This window comes from Blennius ocellaris (assembly GCF_963422515.1).
Source record: "Blennius ocellaris genome assembly, chromosome: 18".
NCBI classification, from domain to species: domain Eukaryota; kingdom Metazoa; phylum Chordata; class Actinopteri; order Blenniiformes; family Blenniidae; genus Blennius; species Blennius ocellaris.
The window spans coordinates 17,600,429-17,619,603 of record NC_137667.1 but is presented as its reverse complement, the minus strand read 5'-3'; positions in this window follow the sequence as shown (position 1 = coordinate 17,619,603).

Sequence of the window (19,175 nt, the reverse complement as noted above, 5' to 3'; positions counted from 1 at the left end):
GTTAATGAAGCATTTCTATTCTCGTCTATCCTAAAGTATCAAAACTGTGTGAAAAATTCTGGAAAAGAAGGATGAAACTGCTAAAATCAAGTCCCAAAACTGGTGAAAAACCAAATGTTTATCATTCTAAATTGCAATTTCAACTTCATAAATGTCACGTATGATACAGTTTCTGTTGTAAAACTACTCTATTTGAAACTTCAGAAGCTGGTTTTAGCCTCATTTTAAAGGTGAAATGGTTTTTGAGACTCCAGGTAAAAAAATAATAAATAAATCACAGAAATGGCTCCTTTGGTCAAACGGGTTTCAGACACCGGGGTTCATCTTTCCACCTCAGTGAGAATCTTCTCAGGCTTGAGCCTTTCGGAGTGGATTTTGCATGTTTTTTTAATGTCTATGAATGGATTGATTCCTTCCCAAAAGCATGTAAGAGTTTGTCTTCCTGTGCTGGTCCTGTGGTGGACTGATGACCTGCTTCGGGTGTGATTCGTCTTCACCCATAATCTACGGGCCCTCTCAAGTGGTCTGGAAATCTAGTTGTCATCAACACTGGTATATTTTGTTATATATGTCACTTCAGAGTACAAGTTGCATGGCTAAAAGTGCAACTTTTAGTCCAGAAAATATGGTAAACAGGCAAAATAATGCCTGTTTTAGTAGTTTGGGCACTTTGAAAAATGTTTTCTTTTGCAATTTATCACATTTTATGCAGGATCATAATAAACTGGTCCTATTGTGTTTGGGCCTTATAGTCTGAATATCACGGTACTTCTGTCCTTGGTCTTTTCTGCTTCTCACACCACTAATTTACATTCCAAGACTTCTCATCGACCTCACGGGTCATGATCAACCTTTTCCCAGACCTATTCAAGAAGCTGTTTACAAGAAACTGTATGAGGGGGGAAAAAAACAAGACAACCTCCCAAAGTGTCCACGCCGAATCTGGAAATTCCTTCCCCTGCTGATGTCAGCCTGGACATCAAATGACAGCTTTGTTGGAGACTCTACATGAACAACAACCTCAAATATTTGATTCTCGAGACACGGGAATATAAAGGACAGACCTATACCGTTTATGGTGAGTCGGGGTGTTATTTTGTGCCCGTGTGTAAACCGTGTAAATCTCTCTTAAGACGCCCAAACATTCTCCTGCGTGCACCAAGAGCGAGATCAAAGGATGTCTGTGGGCTCTGTGCGCTTTATAGGGTGTGTGTGTGTGTGTGTGTGTGTGTGTGTGTGTGTGTGTGTGTGTGTGTGTGTGTGTGTGTGTGTGTGTGTGTGTGTGTGTGTGTGTGTGTGTGTGTGTGTGTGTGTGTGTGTGTGTGTGTGTGTGTGTGTGTGTGTCCTCTTTTAATATGCACCAGTGTGTGTTCAGGTGTACCCTCCAGAGTTATAGCATAACATTTCTGCTCACGCTGTGGTTGTTGTGCTGTGAAGTGGAAAGAGGCGGGACGGGGGGGGGGGGGGGGGTGGTGGTGGTGGTGGTGGTGGTGATGGTGATGGTGGTGGGGGGGTGGGGGCCCCGAGGCCCAAGTTGCTGAGCGAAAAGTCAAGAGTGGCCAGAAATGACCTTTTGTCACATGACTGTGGAAAATGAGAAATGAAGTGTTGAAATGTCTGAGGTGTTAATGTTTTCTTCCCTTATGGAGTCATTTTCGCCTGCAGCCTTTGTTGTGGAGGGAAGGTGAAGCTCCCGACAAATATCAGATGTGGTTGTGTCGAGTGGCTTGACGGTTCTTTGCCTGTCGCTTCTGGTTTCTTGTTTGAATTGTCTGCATTATACTTACAAAACACGCTTGACATGATACCAGAAATGTTTCCGGACTATAACTCACACCTGAGTTGGACGGATGAAAAAGTGCATTCACGGAGGGAAAAAGGACTCGATTTTCATGCCCAGGCATAACTGAGTTTGTTTCAAGATCCCAATTTTATATAACATTTTGGGGTGTTTTTATTTCAGAAAAGTTTGGCAACATTTTGAAAACAATTTCTGTTCACGAGATCTGATGCGAGATCTGATAATGATAGCACACACGCATAATCCCAAAACCACAGTGCAAAACACTAAAAACTTCAGAAAACACTACCAAATTCATAAATACAGTAGAAATTAGAGAAAACAATACCAAATCGAGAAAACAAAATGGAAATGTGTGGCACCTTTACAGGAAGTCAATGACAAGACAATGTCTTCCATAGTTTTTGGAACGATAGAGGACGAGGACGATATTTTGTCCTCGTTGTGGGCTTCAGGTACTGATACTGGTACTGGTCGAGGCTTTAATGAAGCTTTAATAGTTCATCTTTAACATGGTTCATTATTCGAGGCTTCAGTGACACATAGGGCTCGAGGAGGACATCTGGTGGTCAATAAAAAGAAGTGCAATGGAGGTGTGCCCGTTGATTTAACGTGCTTTCCTGTTCAACTCCGCTGAATAATTGTACGGTTTCATGTGGATATAATAATAATGAGTCATTGGCAACAGTCCAATCAGTGACGACCCTGATGTCTGTTGAGTTTCCTCTAGTTTGTAGTATATTGCTTTTTTTTTTAAGTTTGTAGTGTTTTGAACTTCCAGGCCACTGCACAAAACTGTTACCGTATTTTTCGCACTATAAATCGCTTCTGTCAAAAATGCATTGTGATTTGAAAAAATTCATCTTTTTGTAGATTTTGATTCATGTTGAATTCCCTTCTTGTTTCCCACAGTGTTTCTTAAATGTTTCATGTCATTTTTTTTTTAAGAGGTTTCATATAATATCAGGAAGGTTATAATATTTCACTATTTATAAGTCAAGAAAGGGAAGAAAAAAAAAACATTAGTCACAGTGGTGTATAAGTGGCATTTATGTGCAGACATAGTTTTCTTCAGACTTTAGTGGTTTCTACTGTCTGAAAATCTCTGGACTTGGTTGTTCAACTGACTTGGACACGCTTGAGGACTTTGTGATTCAGAGTTTAAAAGCTAACCAGCTGACCGAGTATATTACTGATCACCAGATTGTTTTCTGCCTTTATCTTTACTTTTCTTTATCTGACATCTCCTGTTCGTCTGACATCCGGCTTTCCGGTTCAGCCGTCAGCAGAGATGCAATCTTTCCTGAGTTTTCAAACTCAGTCCTGTCATGCTACTATTTGATAAACTTCCTCAACTCACAAGAAAACTGAATGTGAAAGGGTTTTTTGTGGTACTATAGCAGCATTCTGTTGTCATACAGTGCCATCTGGTGGGCCCTGATGGTATGTACTTGTATATTTTGATATATAAATCACAGGGCCAGCAAAACACATTTAAAGCGAGTGTGTACATAGTTTGGGTGCTGAGTCACTCCTGGTGTTATTCCTACGTGTGTACAATGAAATGTAGCATTCTTAATCTTGGATGAAGGCCTACTCACATGGAAACATTTGAAGTGAAAATGTTTTTGCATTTACAAACTCCAAATGTTATGGAAGTAAAATATCAAATTTGTCAGTAAATGTTAAAGACAAAATCTAATTAAAAAAAAAACAAAAAAACAACAACCCTGACTTAAGTTGTGAAGTTATAAAGCTCTGAATAAAACCCAGACTGAAATGTTGCGTTTTCAGTTTAAAAACATCCTCAGTTTGTTTACTGGTTCAGCTCCTAAAAGCAGCATCACTAAACGGTTTTGGTTGTAACTTCAGAGGAGTGAAAGTGAAGGAATTCAGACACAGTTTCACAAAGACTCTTCAAACTGGCTTGAACTGTGGGAGACATTCGCGCTCCTCTTGGTCACGGTTCGTTTGATCGTCCTTCTGGCTCCGGCTTCTTCCCTACGTCCTGGATTTGATCAGTTCTAGACTTTTTCTGCTCTGGAATAGATTTTGTGTTTGGGTTAGAAAAATCCTGATCAATGCTTTTTCTTCGACCCGTGAAGGCTCACCGAGTTTACTCCGAGGCGAAAGGGACACAATGTCAAAGTTACTGACTGTCCATTTGATCCGATTGTTACTGCTGCAGTCTCAAACCTGTTTGTTTGTCACTTTCATCCATTCACACTCAAGGTCCTTGAGCTCCATTGGGAATTAAGAGTACATCCACACTTTTTCTCCTCAGCCTTCTCCAAAAAAATTCCGTCCACAGGTCACTATGACCTCGGCTCAACACGAGGCTTCAGGGCATGTAGTACACATGGCAGGCCTTGAGGGGCTCTGTGACTCACCAAACACACCAAAAACACAGAAGAAGACATGAGCAGGATGAGACCCTATCACCAAACTTGAGAAGAGGACCCACTCCAGCAACTGAACCATGAGGAATGTTTTTGATCTTCTTCATTTCTAAACTCTTTAAGGAGTCAAACTTGTGCCAACTTGTGTTTCCAGAAGGATCTGTGAACATCTTACTCGCTCTGGAAGTAAATGTCACCACATTTTGTTTTTCTATTCTTGTGGCAAAAACAAAACTTTAATTTTGGAGAAAGAAATTTCTGTCACCATTGTGGGTCAATGTATTAACATCCATCGATGTTCTTCAGTATCAACAGTTCGATGCCCATACGCCAAAGAGTTCTCAGGCAAGACGTTGAACTCACGATCAAGCCAATTGGCAGTAATTCTTATCTGTTAACAGATGTTGAGCAGACGAATGGCAGCTGGAACGAAGCAGTTGTTGTGGCTGTGGGATCGACAAATATGCAAACTGACAGTTGCCAGACTCTGAAAACAGAGGAGGGAGATCGGTCAGGATGACCAGAACTTTATTCAAGGTTCTTGCCGTGTGCAAATCTTTGAGGTTGTTGAGTGGGGAATGTGCAATTTCTACTTGCACCTGCAGTGTAGCAAGCTCGTTAGCCGCTTTAGCGTAGCATATGCCGGTCTTGACAGACATTTTGGAATTTATTGCATTCATTTGAATTAAGCTGTTATTGCATTAACTCTAAAAAATTGTATTTCTTCTCTGCACTTTCCAGCGTCTACTTTGCCCGCCACCACAACGGATGACGGCCACCTGGCGCCGCTCGTCCACCAGCCCCATCGCAGGGAAAAACGCTGCTCCTGCGAGAACCAGAAAGACAAAGAGTGTATTTTTTTCTGCCACATCGGCATCGTGTGGGTCAACACGCCAAGGTGAGCTTCAAACGCCTGAAGAGATTTGTTTTCTCTGAATGAATGGCGACAATTAATCTAAATCTAATGGCCAGAAGCATTCTGAGGTTTTTCTGAGAATTATTTAATTGCTGTTTGCATCACATTACCGTACTTTCTGGATGATAAGCCCCACTTTTTTCTTCTTCTTTTTTTTTTTGTTTTTTTTACATGCCTTGAACCCTGCGAGGATGACTCAGCTTTTTAAGGGTTAAAGAGCTTCATGCCACTGATAGGTGGGTGATGCATTCAGGTGCATCACGTAATTCCGAAATTTCTTTTTCTTTCTAAATTTTGTAGGTGTGGCTTATATTGCGGTGCGCTCAATAGTCCGGAAATCATGGTAAATCAAATTGACAAAAGAATTTAGGAAAACATGACCCTGAATTCTGCTGTGTTTATTAAGCCGGTAAAAATTTGCACCACATAAATCTATAATGAACTAATTAACAGTTAATGAAATTAATGTCCATATGTATCAAGAGCTTTAAAGCCTTGCGGAGCTGAGACGCTGAATGTTTCCTCTCTAAGTCTTCGCTCAGCCATTCATATTTTTTTAAAGTTCCACGGCCTCTAATGGGAAGCAGGCGCACAGCTTCCCTTCACAATTGGTAGCAATTAACTTCATTTTAGTTCAGTATGCACAAGCAACGGGCAAGCAGTCAGATGTGGTGGCGCTAATAAGAAAGTGCACCTTTGCTAACGAAGTGTAATTTCTGCCATGTTTCCTCTCGCTTTGTGTGTAAATAGCCTGTTTTAACCCTTTACCGGCAGCCAGCCAGGGAGAAACCGCAAAGAGTCGGAAATCATTATGGCGGGACCCTGATCTGCCCACACCTGGTGAACTCCTCACAGCCTGCTTCAATTCCAGCAGCACACAGGGTCACACTGAATAGACGACAATCTATTACAGCTGGTTCGACATGTTTACTGGTGATTAGACTTCAGTCTGAAGCTCGTCTAAAAGACCACCAATGTGACAAACTCTACTCTAATTGATTCCGACTTAATCTATGTGATTCACTGCAAGTTTTTGGGGTTTTTTTTTAATCTCGCGCCAACTTGGCGCATTCGAAATTAATTAACTTCTGGGCGAGAAAAGATGGTGTCACCAAAATAGCTTCAAGAGATGAGCCTAAAAACGGCTGCAGCAGTGGTGGGACCATCTCAGAGTGTCGGTTTGCTCTAAACATAGCCGTGCGGTAAACTGGAACCTTCCTGCCTTCACCATAGAGAGGTCTTAAACAGCGGTGGCATTGCCCACCGTCATTAACAACGCCACTAAACCCAGGGAAGTCCTGGGTGCTCTTTTCTTCCCCGCCACTTCCCACTAAATAGACAGTTTTCTTTCAAATAAACAGCCCAGTTTACTTGAGGATGGTGAGAAATCGGTGGTATTTGAAGTTTTTGTTCTTGCAAACCAATAATGTTCATTTGAAAAAAAAACAACAATTTTTTTCAACAAAATAGCAACTCGACCGTAAGTAACTTCATCAAACCTGAACAATACTCGTCCATACGAGTGTACTGGTGTTAAAACATGTACTCAAATAAGGTTATTTTAATTCCTTATGAGATTCTTGCTAAATTCAAATACAAGCAGGTTTGCTTGTGCTTCGTTGGCTCGTCACATAAATACTGGTCCAACGAACCTCGATGAACAAATCGTTTTGGTTTGTAACGAGTGTTTATTTTCCTGCTTATCATCCTTTAATCTGTTTCTGCTTGGTTCTGGTACTTAAGTCTTCTTCACTTTGACATTTAGGGCGCATTCACATTCACCTGTTTGTTTGTTCTGAGAAAAACTGTTTTTTTGGGGCGTCTTCGAAAGTGATCCCAAACTTTGAACCCAATCTACGATACCCCCTGATAGCGTGGGTCTCAGTTCATTTGCAAACAGTATTTCCAGCAGCGGGGTGAGAGGACATGTTGAGTGTGCAGTGCATTCTGGGTAGTAAACAAACTAAGCTAACCGCGTGAATGAGACAAAGCAAACGCAGTAATAAACACTGGCGAATATCTCGGACGTGGAGTCGTGAGGAAGAACTCATTGATATCTGGTCTGAAGAGAATTATATGGTGGGATGTTTGTGACTACCCATTAGCCACGAGCTAACTAGCCTAGCCACCATGTGCGAAGGTGGCAGGACTTTTGCTTTCTGTCCAAACAAATCATTGAGCCATGTTTCTACTGTACTTCCTCTCTGGTCAGTGTTTGTTTTAGGTGACAACACCCCCCAAACCAGCAGCTGTTGTAATTGCTTAATAATTTTCCAGGCGGTTGGATTGGCTCTCAGAGGTGCTGCTTGAACGCCATCTGAACCAAATGAAGGTGTGAAAATTCCCCAAGTAAACCGAGTCCTGGATTATCCAAATGTGAAAGGCGCCTACAGCCCACATTTCAGTGCTAAAACTTGAATTATTGTTGGCATATTTATGCCCACACACACCACCCATTGCCTGAGGAGAAATAGTTGCGGTCTTACGCTCCACAAATAGATTGAACCTCATGAAAACCTTCTTTTGTTTTACCTGTATCGTATTACTTTTTCCCAAATGAGGAGGTTTGGTGAGTTCTTGCACGTCAACCCAGTTTTATGTTACTTTTACACAAATACTGTACTTGTTAATCCACTGGAACTAAGTACGTGCAGACATTTATCAATGTTGGAACTGCTCGTATTGCTTTGTATGAACCAAAAATATACACTTGTGAGGTGTTTGAAAATCAGAAACCAAAGTATTAAGGTGGTTTCCGTATTTGTGTGGCCTTCTCTGACACGAAAATATTGAGTAGCCCTCCTCCAAAGCTGTGAAGAAAGGAGAACCCAGAGCCCCAGGAGCAGTCTGGGTGTTAACATTCTCTCTTAAATCTTTTTTTATTTTAGATCTTCCCTCATGCTGGGAAGATCATAGTTTCTGTCAGTCACAGATGGAGCGAGAGCAAAAGGCTGCGATCCAATCGAAATATGAGCTAATTGACAGAAAGGATGAAAGAAACGTCTCTCTTGAATTCAAACTAACATCTGAAAGTTGATGCACACATTTGATTTGTGACACACACTTGTAACCATGAGCCAAACTTTCAACTGCAGCTGCAAGATAAATACTGTAAAGTCGGTATTTTGTTTGTTTTTTTTTAACCCGGTGGTGATTATTATTGTTTTGGCTCAATTACAAATATCTATTCGCAAGTCATTTCAAAGTAAACTCCCAAAAAGCATAAAATAAGTGTTTCTTCTCACAATAAATCTGTCATAAAACCCACCTTGAAGATTTACATCTGTCATTAAAGAAAGGTTTCCGTTTTTGGACCAAAGTTTCTTTATGCCGAAGGGTTTTAAATTAAAGAGGCCTTTCTGTCTGCAGTTTGTTTTGAACTGCAGCAGGCAGCTGTTTTACACTGAAAGTCATTAAAACGCCTCTTTGTCACTGTAAACACCAGAAAAAAACCCATCTAAAGACAAGCTGGTGGAGGATTTAACTGCTGATAAATCACTCATTTAGTGTATAGACCAAAATAGGGCAAAACGCTACTTTTTAAAAATGCGTCGACTCCATCTTCGTGGAAAAATGGGAGAAAGCATGACATTTTTGAAAAGCTGCTACTGCGTGTGAGGGCAACAGCTTAATGTTTTTATCTGCTCCCAGGTGGTCAAATTCAGCTTGAGAAAATTCGTAGAATCTGGTGCAAACCTGAAAAACTGTTCATAGCGTTCAATGTGAAGGCTCCTGCTCGTGTTTGGCTTCACTGGCAAATCAGAGATCGCAGGTGTGGATAATGGGAAACCTCTGCCATAGAAAAGCAAGCAGTGATCTTTTAAGCGCTGGCAGGTTTGATGAATATCAATGTTGAGACGCTGAGGCTCCGATTTCACCAGAACACAGGGAAAGTTTGTGTGTAATGATGTTGTTTCTCTGACCGAAGTTAAAAATGTTGGCGCCGTGCTATAGTCTGGGAACGGGATTGCACATGAGCAGTTTCACCCACAACTCAGAAGAGTCGAGTCCAAACAGGCATTTGGTGTAGTGGAGCCATAACTCATCCAACGGATGAGGTCACTGAAGTTCATTAATCAAATGTTATTGGTTGTTAGATGAGATGGTTCCCTTCTGGGACTCCATGATCAGGACTGTTCTACCCTGGGTTAGCCACTGCGGACGGTTCCCATCGCTCAATAACTGGTTAGTCTCTCATGGAGAGACGTCACCTGGCGACGTCCAACTCTTTATCTAAGACTCTCTTCCTTGGACATCTGAGATGTTAACTACTTTTTGCTCTGACAGGTTAGTGTGGTCACTTCCCAGGTCCACCAGCTATTGAGCATCAGTGATGTGTTGGGAGTTTTTCCATTGCATCTCTTGGCAGGTCTGACCTGCTGCTATTCATATCTTAGCTGGTTCAGTGGAGAGCATCGTGTTTATTGTCCTGGCTTCAACCTCTTGGTGTATCCTCTTCAGCTGAGTGCTGTTTAGGAGCTTCAAGTCCCTCAGAGACGGAGAGTTTGTACTTCTTTCTTCACCAAGTTCTTTTTATGAATGTATCTCTGCCAGCTGGCTCTCTTCTCTCCGTGCTGTATTTATCTCAGGCTCTAAAGTTTCTTTTCCCTGGAGGTTTCTTGGTTCTTGTGCACTGTGTCCGTCTTTGTGTCCAAGCTACTCTACAAGTACTATTGCTATACTGTGTATCAGGTTGTAGGGTTCAGCGATGGTTGTCGGTATCGTATTCAGGGCAGTATATACTGTATCCCATCTCAGATGTTTGAATGTCTATTCATCACGATCAAACTCCAGCAGGTAACGCTGGAAGGTCACAGAGGACCTGCTGCAGATTTCGGTAGGATCTGATGTTCGTCTCTGCTTGTGTCCTTGCAGCCACGTGGTGCCGTACGGGTTCGGTCCGGTCCGGCTCAGGAGGGAGCTCGGACGTTGTGCCTGCGCGGACTCGCTGGACGCCAAATGTGTGAGCTTCTGCTCCGATCACACACTCACACGGTGAGCTCAACACACACCTGGAGGAAGGTTGTCTTCACACTTAAAACTCCACAACAGTGATCCTACATGACGGATTTAAGACGTTAGGCTCCAAAAGTCAAAGGTTAAAATCACTGCAGCTTCATCCCACTGAACAAGCAACGTCCATTGACGTCCCAAGATACGTCTGTCCGTCCAGGCCGGAATCTGGACGTCTATTTGACACCCAGAATCAGTTGAAAGAGACGGTCACAACTTGTCTGATAGTCCAACTGCCTGTATAATTCTTGTTTTGTCATTAAAATAATGACGGAAGTCGATCATGACATGGCAAGAGGAGACCACATGTTTATTGTTTATTGATTATTAGGATCCCCATGAGCTCCCACACAGTGGCTGCTAGTCGTCCTGGGGTCTAATCATAAAAACAATAACTACATTTCACCAGACATTAAAAAATGTATTAAAAACACATTACAGTAGTAATAATAATACAAATAATAAAAACAAATCTTTACACAGCATGCAGTGGTACAAAGCAGTTCATGATTCCATTTTATATAGAAGTTCTTTTATCTTCCTTTTATAAAATAATTCATCTTTAGTGTCTCTACTGCTAAAAGGAAGTGGGTTCCAGGCCTTTGCTCCTCCGTAAGCAATAGATCTTTTCATGCAGTTGGTATTGTGCCTCAGGACATCCAAATCTCCTGATGTCAAATGGTGAGTCAAGTGATCGCGACAAAAACCCTTGAATCTCAGCTTATCGTAAAAGAATCTGGGCTCTTCGTCACAACTTTATGCATAAACATCAGAAGACTCGTAGTTTTGTGTCCACCATTAGCCAAGGCAGTTTTTTTTTTTTTTAATGCACCTCTGGAACATGAGTATGAAACGGACAGTGGAGCACAACTGGAGCTGTATAGCATTGGCCCACACTACTGGACGGTAATGAAGGTCAGACAATACAAAGCTTTGAACAAACGGTTTGAAGAACAGGGGGTTTGGACAGTCAGCAGAACATTTCTGAGCCATAGCATTACCTCTGCCCATCATGCCAACAGTACGATTGATCTGATCTGACCAGGACACTGACCGGTCTAGTCTGACACCCAGCAGCTTGACTTTGGAGACCCGCTCCACTGCTGCTCCCTCTAGTGGAAGATGAAGAGCATCGGTACCTGGCTGAACACATGTTATTGAATACAATGTTTTTAGTTTCGGATGTGTTTAGCACTAGTTTATTAATTTCCATCCACGTCACGTCCAGGTCTGACTGCTACTCTAGAGTGCTGCTCAATTCGGATATTGTTGCTGAAGAAGAATACAGAGTAACGTCCTCAGCATTCGTTACAATATTGGCCTTCGTCACTGAAAGTGGAAAATCACTTATGAATATAGAAAATAAAAGTGGAGCCATACAGCTCCCTTGAGGCAGACCACATGATGTCGTTTTAGTATTTGACAAACTGCCATTAAAAAGCACTTGTTGAACACGATTAGAAAGATAAGTGCTTGTCCATTTGAGTGCTGTTTGAGAGAACCCAGAATATTTTAGTTTTTCAATTGAAATGCAGTGGTCAGTAACATGAAAAGCTGCCGTGAGAGCCAAAAGAACCGCTCCCACTGATTTATTTTCATCTCAGGAGGTCAACCATTCATCCGTCATATGAGCGAGAGCCGTGTTAGTAGAATGCCCCTGTCTATGTGCATGCTGAGCAGAGGAAGGAGATTGTTTTGTCAAAGTTGAATGCAAACTGCACAATGTCTGAGTTATGACCAGTGATGTTCGAGTTTGAACGAACCGTTCAAAACCCGTGAGTCGCTTTACCGAACAGACGCAGTCGGATTAAACGTCTCTGTCTTTCTCCGTCCCTCAGAGAGGACAACACTGGGGTGAAGAGGAAGTCTGCCGCGTTGCTGCTGAGGTACAGAGCTGCATTGTGGGAAAAAAGGAGGCGGCACGCACTCCAACAGCAGACCTGAGAGCGCCGACTCCTCGGGAACAGCGGCTCCTCTGGTCCAAAGTCCTCCGTGTATCTAAATTAACCAATACTGGACCCTATCGGACTTCTACAGTGTGTGTTTGCGCAAATGTAAGATAACAGGACTGACCACTGACGTCTCGCTAGCTTCAGCCTCGTGTCCCTAACCAGAGGAATCGAACCCTGGACCTTTCTGTCACCGGATTGATTCGATCTCGCCAAAGGGGGAAAAAGCTCGTCAAAAGCTGACGGATGTTATCTTTCGACATGAGGACTCTGTAAAAACACTCCACAAACGTCTGTGCAGAAGAGTTTAAGATGGGTTTAGGAAAGAAAAGAAGAGAAATAAAGAACTGGATTGAAGCTTTGACATGAGCTCTGAGGGAGGGTTCGCAAAATAAACCACCAATGAAATGCTGACTCAGCACAAAGGCCACAAGCAGGTGAATAAACCTGATATTTTAAATCTTTCTTTAAAAAAAACTAATTGAATGACAACCTGGTGAGGAATGAATTGTTGAATTGTTGGATGAAATGTTGGATGAAATATTACATGAGCATTAAACTGAGAGCGACGTTGGATATTTCAATTTGTCAATGAAATGTTTGGTTGGCATTACCCCAACATTATTATATTCTAAATTTTGTTTTATTATTTCTTTTAAAATTTGATCAATGTAAATTTAGGTCAAATTACCATTTTAGTTTTAGAATATTAAAATATTCCTATACAGATTTGTTAATGAGTTTGGTTTCAGATTAAAAAATGTTTTGCTTTGTTTTTAACTAATTAAAATTGAGAGATTTTTATCCAAAAAATTAATTCCTTTGTATTGTGTTTTTTTTTTCATTTTACTCTTTATTGCACTAGTTTTATGTAAAATATAAAATAGGGGTGTTAAACTTGAGGCCCGTGGGCCAAATCCGGCCAAACTATCCCAAGTTAATTGTAAAGATTCTGAGGAAGGCATTGATAGATTTATTTATTTTACAAATGTCTTGTTAATGTATTTTGCACCTGAACGAATAATTAAAATTGATTTTACATTGGGATTGTAGTTTTCAGTAGTAATTGTTAGATTTTTTTTTTTCTGACCACAAAGACAAACCTTTATTTTAGTTTAAATTTAAAGGTTATTGTGGCTCTATTTTACCAGTCTGGCCCACTGAAGACACAGGCAGGCTGTACATGAACTAAAACGTGTTTGACACCCCCAGTTTGAACATTTTGTATGCCAGAGTAATAAAATGTACTGTCATGTATCGCACTTTGCTCTTTTAACCAAAGCTTACTTCAATTTGGACGATACATATTTTCCCCAAATGTTTAAACTTTATTCCTTAAAGTATATATATTTTTTGTTCAATTATTTAAGCTCCTTTTTGTATTTTTAAATAGTTTTCCACGCTTTATCATGAATCACAGTTACATTGTTATCTCATCATAATATAACGTTGAAATAATTTTCCAGATTTTTTTTCAACTTATTCATTCTGAGTTCATTTTTTTTTTTTGCCATCATTTATTTTCAAAATTGTGTTTTCTTAGAAGACATTAAAGGTTATAAATGACAAGATGATTGTATGGAAACACAAATTTGCTTCTCAAAAAATTTGCATTCTTTTAAAAAAAAATCCCAATAATGTATTTTTCTTAAAGTATATTTTTAATTTCTCATCATTTTATTACATATTTAATAACATTTAAAAGTATTTTGTAATTTGTTATCAATTAGAGCTTCAGATTTTTCCCAAAATGAAAAACTTTTTTTTTTTTTTATGGAAAAATAATGCTTTATTTTGTAATTTTTATTTTCATAGAATCACAGGTATATGGACTTTCATAGGAATGTATTCCGTATGTAATTCTGGCTTTACAGTATTTTGTCATTTTCCCTTCCTGTAACGTTCCATTGGTCTCTTTTTTCGACATCTCAGGTGTTTTTATCTGCTTGTGGTCTTTGTTCTCTGTCGACTCGGTTTCTCTTTGTCAGCTCCAGACTAGAATAATGTGAAATAAGTTCTTTCTCATATTGAAAAGTCTGTTCTGGATCCTCATGTTAGCGTCGAACAGAAAAATTGACATGCTTTATTATTCTATTGAAACAAGAAACATCTACTTTTTTTTTTACTGCAACTTAGATCAAACTGGCTTAAAAAATATATTTTTTTCCATGAATATATAATGAAGTTGAAACCTTAAGCTGCCTTTTATTTCCACGTTAATGTAATTTTTATTCCCTAAAATGAACTGGAGTGAGTGTATTTTTTACCAAGCTTTTAATACTGATGTGTGAATGTGAATAAAAATAATATATCTGTGTCCGTGTTGCAGTTTCTGTTTTTATAATGAATCCTTGCTTCCACATTTTTCTTCAAACATCTTTGACACAAAGAGTTTCGGAACTATTAGATAGAATTATTTATTGTGTAAAAAAAAAAAAAAACTATAATGAGACTAATAAAATTTCTTAATGAAAATGCTCATTTTAGCAGTGAAAGTTTTTAATTCTGCTAGTTCTGCTTTTATGTCACATTTGTTGATTTAAAAGAAAACAATGGCACTCCTAAACGAGAAGAGGCATTTTCACTCTTCTTACCAACATTGTTCCTGTTGTATCTGTTGTAGCCACTAGAGGTCACTATAAATCTATCTGAGCTCACTTAGGATGGATTTTTTTTTTTTTCCTTTTTACCAAAACTTGTTTTAATGGATTAATATGCTTAGTTTTGGTTTCATGTGCTACTTGAACTGTGATTACATCACTCCATATCTATGTTTGATTCTTCAGCTTTATTTCTGTTAAACGGGAGGAGTTTTCTTTTTTCTTCCTTCCCAAAGGTAAATATGCAGGGCCGCCCCTGGCCAAGTGGGGGCCCTAAGCAGGATTTTATTTTGGGGGCCCCCTTCCAATAACATAATAATAATAATTATTATTATTATATACTATATAATAATAATTATTATTATTATTACTATTATTATTGTATTGATGTCTGGAAGCCATCTCTCTCTCTCTCTCTACTCTCCACCTGTAAACAACTGCCTGCCGGCCCATCTGACCGCTGATTGGTCAGATGGTGACGCTTCGCGCTTTCGTCTCTTTTTTTCTCTCTCTCTCCTGCCTCGGGCTGACTTGGTGGCGGTGCTCTACGCACGCCTCTCGGCAAAATGCACGCGCATCCTTTGCGCATTTACAGATTATGATGATACTTTATTGATCCCGAGGGAAATTCAATTCACTTGCGCAAAATGGGGCCCCCCATGGATCGCGGGGCCCTATGCACAGCGCGTGTTCTGCGTGTAGGGAGGGGCGGGCCTGTAAATATGAGTTAAATATCCATCAAACAGGCTGAAAAACATCTCACGTACGGCCATCTGTCATCCAGACATCCTCTAAAAGGAACACCAAACATCCAAAGCAGTTTTTATTCTCGCAGCCTGAAGTCGTAAAGCAGGAGTTTCTCTCCACCTGTACGGAAAAATGATCCAAAACACATTTTCTCCCAGAGTGCAGCAGGTTTCCTCTCTCGTACACACACACACACATACACACACTCGCACACACACACACTCGCACAATAGTTTGTCTCTTTATTTTAATGCATTCGTTAACATTGGATGCCTAACATCACTCTGAAGTCGTTGCTTTTAATGAAATTCAACCTGAAATAAAATCGTCAGTGTGCTTCAGAGAAATCTACATAATGTACCAAGCCAGCTGGAGCTTGATAACTCGATCGTGTCTGAGAATATCAGCAGTTTACAACGAGTTAAAATGACAAATTCAAGGCTAAAACACTAAAAGTGACTCACCACTGCCACCCAGTGCATCGAAGAGACATTATGTTAAACCTTCTTCTTAATGTAGCTTTTAAACATTCATACATCTAACATCTAAATGAGTCAAGCTCTTTGAACTTAATCTAATTCTTTAACATAACTTCGAAGAACTTGATACATTTAAACTTTACCAATTGAAGCAATTCAATTTAGTTGGTCCAACTATTTTCTTTTTTCAGGCCTGTTTGGAATTTAAATATGAAGTTCTTAAACTTCAGGCCTTGTCATTCCTAAATAAAAAACTGAACAAAAAGAATCCAATCATCCATTTTTATGGCGAATTTTCTTTTGTACTGTAGCTGAATTCTGCTGATTTACAGTGACATCTAGTGGTTCCACGTAGTATGTACTCTGCCATGCAGTGACAAACTAAAGGTTTGGCGTTGAAACAAAGGTTTAGGTTCTGAGGTGAAGCCAGGTTCCACACTGGACAGGTCAAACACTCAACCCCCACTCACATTCACTGTAATGCTCAATTTATAGTCAACAGACTATATGTTTCCTATTTTTATTTGTTTGCCTGATCATGTAACTTATATGATTTAATATTATTACAAGTTATACGTATTGTATTATTTAATCATTGATACATTAAATGAAACCTTATGACACAGTCTTTTCATGAGACTTTCAACTGATAGCTGATTTGTTTTAATTTTGTGTTTATTTTACAACTCATTTTATACCAGTGTGTTATTGATTGATTGATTGATTGATTGATTGATACACATATTCTCTTTGATATATGCTCTACAATCTGGATGTCATTTGAAGTTACATCAGCTCGTGGAAGGAACTCAGAGTAATGAGCCGGCTCAGTCTACTTTATGGACGTCTTGTTTTAGTTGTTAAAAATGATGCTAAATCATGTTTCATTCCTTTTGCTGGAATCATCAGCAAATGATGGAAACATGTTTAAAAACAAACTTCAATAATTGTTCCAACCAACAGATGAGTTGAGTTTAAATGGAAAATCTTGATTTGGAGCAAAAATCAGTATATACTGTATTGTGGCGGTTGCTAGGGGCCAGGCCTGTCACCCAAAGGACTCTGGGTAAAGGGGTGGGGTTTGGGCTCTCCCGCGCTGGGGCTTTTGTGGGCTGTACCAGTCCAGTTCTGTGTTCGCTACAATAAAGACGTGTTCCAAGATTCAGCTCTGCCTCATCCTTCGTCCTGCCACATTGGTGACCCCGTTATGGACATGTTCGAGGAAGTAGAAGACTGCGACATTGATTCGTCCTCGTCTCCTCAGCCGCGCCGGACGGCGGTTTTCACCGTGGCTCCGAGGCTTCCTGACTTCTGGCAAAATGACCCGGCTTCGTGGTTTGTGCATGTCGAGGCGCTCTTTCGACTGCGAGGAATCATGGAGAATGAGCAGAGGTACTACTTGACCGTCGCAGCTTTGGACCAGCAGTCCACCAGGCGAGTAATCCAGCTCCTGCGTGCTCCCCCGTGGCTCGGAAAATTCACCGCACTGAAGCAGCTCCTGCTTTGGAGGTTCTGCCTTTCTGCCCCAGAGAGGTCGGATAAACTCCTCTCCCTGCCTGGTTTAGGAGACGGCTCGGCCGTGGACTTGATGGACGACATGCTGTCGCTGTTGGGCGAGGACGAGGGTGGATTCCTTTTCCCCCACTTGTTCCTGCGCCAACTCCCGCCGCCAGCGCGCGCAGCTTTGGCTAACTCCCGCTGCTTGGCCGAAGGCGACTTCCGTGGTTTTGCCGAGGAGGCGGATCGAGTTTTGCTGGCGACAAGGAGATTTGCAGTGCAAAGTGTGGGAGCGGAGCCCCCCCAGCTGGTGACGGAGAACGCAGACCCGGCGGCGGTGGCCGGAGTCACCGCCCGGAGACGACGCGGGACCAACATGTGCTTCTTCCAATCAGCGTTTTGGCACCAAGGCGCGACGCTGCGTCCCTCCTTGCTTGTTCGAGGCACCGGGAAACGCCAGCGCCAGCACTCAGTAGCAGCTGTGGGTGCTGGTGGACGATGTGAGCTGCTTTTCGTCAAAGACTCGGTGTCAGGGGAACGTTTTCTGGTGGACTCCGGCTCGCAGCTGAGCCTCCTCCCTACAGCCGGCACGGATTTGTCGGCCGGGGACACAGGACCTCCGTTGAGCGCGGCCAACGGTTCCCCCATCTCATCTTTTGGCAGTAGGTCAGCAACTGTATGTTTCCACGGACGCCAGTTTAAGTGGGACTTTATGATCGCCTCCATTATTGTTCCCATTATCGGTGCTGATTTTCTCTTTGCTCATGATTTGCTGGTTGTCGCCGCGAACCGTCAGTTGATCGATGCAGTGTCATTTGCTACCTTTCCGTGTGAGACTGGGGGATCTGGGCCGTTAACCCGCGCTAATTTTTTAGCATCAGAGAATGTGTTTCAGCGTTTGTTGGGGGAGTGTCCGTCTTTGACCAAGCCTGTATTTCCCACCACGGTAACGAAGCACGGCGTCGAGCATTTCATTGCTACCACGGGTCCGCCGGTTTTTGTGCGCGCACGTCGCTTAGACCCGGAGAAGCTAGCTATAGCTAAAGAGGAGTTTGCCAATATGCAGCGTTTGGGCATCGTGAGGCGTTCTAACAGCCCGTGGGCCTCGCCGCTTCATATGGTGCCGCAGGCAGACGGTTCATGTGGAGATTTTCGCCGCCTTAACAATATCACTGTGCACGATCGCTATCCCGTTCCGCATATTCAAGACTTTTCTGTGCATTTGGCAGGCACGGATGTGTTTTCTAAAGTGGACCTGGTGCGCGGTTATCACCAGGTTCCTGTGCGCGAAGATGATGTGCTTGAGACTGCAGTGATTACCCCGTTCGGGCTTTTTGGGTTCCTGCGCATGCCTTCTGGCCTTAAAGGGGCAGCACAGACTTTTCAGAGGTTAATGGACTCGGTGCTGCGCGACCTCGCTTTCGTGTTTGTTTACCTGGACGACATCTTGGTGGCTAGTTCGTCAGCTGAGGAGCATTTGTTGCATCTGAAGCAAGTTTTTCAGCGCCTTAAGGAACATGGCCTTATTGTCAATCCTGCTAAGTGCCAGTTTGGTCTGCCTGTGATTGACTTTTTGGGTCATCGGATTTCAGCTCAGGGTGCTCTTCCGTTGCCTTCTAAGGTGCATGCGGTGACAGATTTCCCTCGTCCGGCCTCTGTTAAGGCACTGCAGGAGTTTTCGGGCATGATTAATTTCTAGAACCGTTTTCTTCCGCGTACCGCCCACCTTCTGCAGCCACTTTATGGGGCTTTGCGTGTGAAGAAAGGCTCTGCT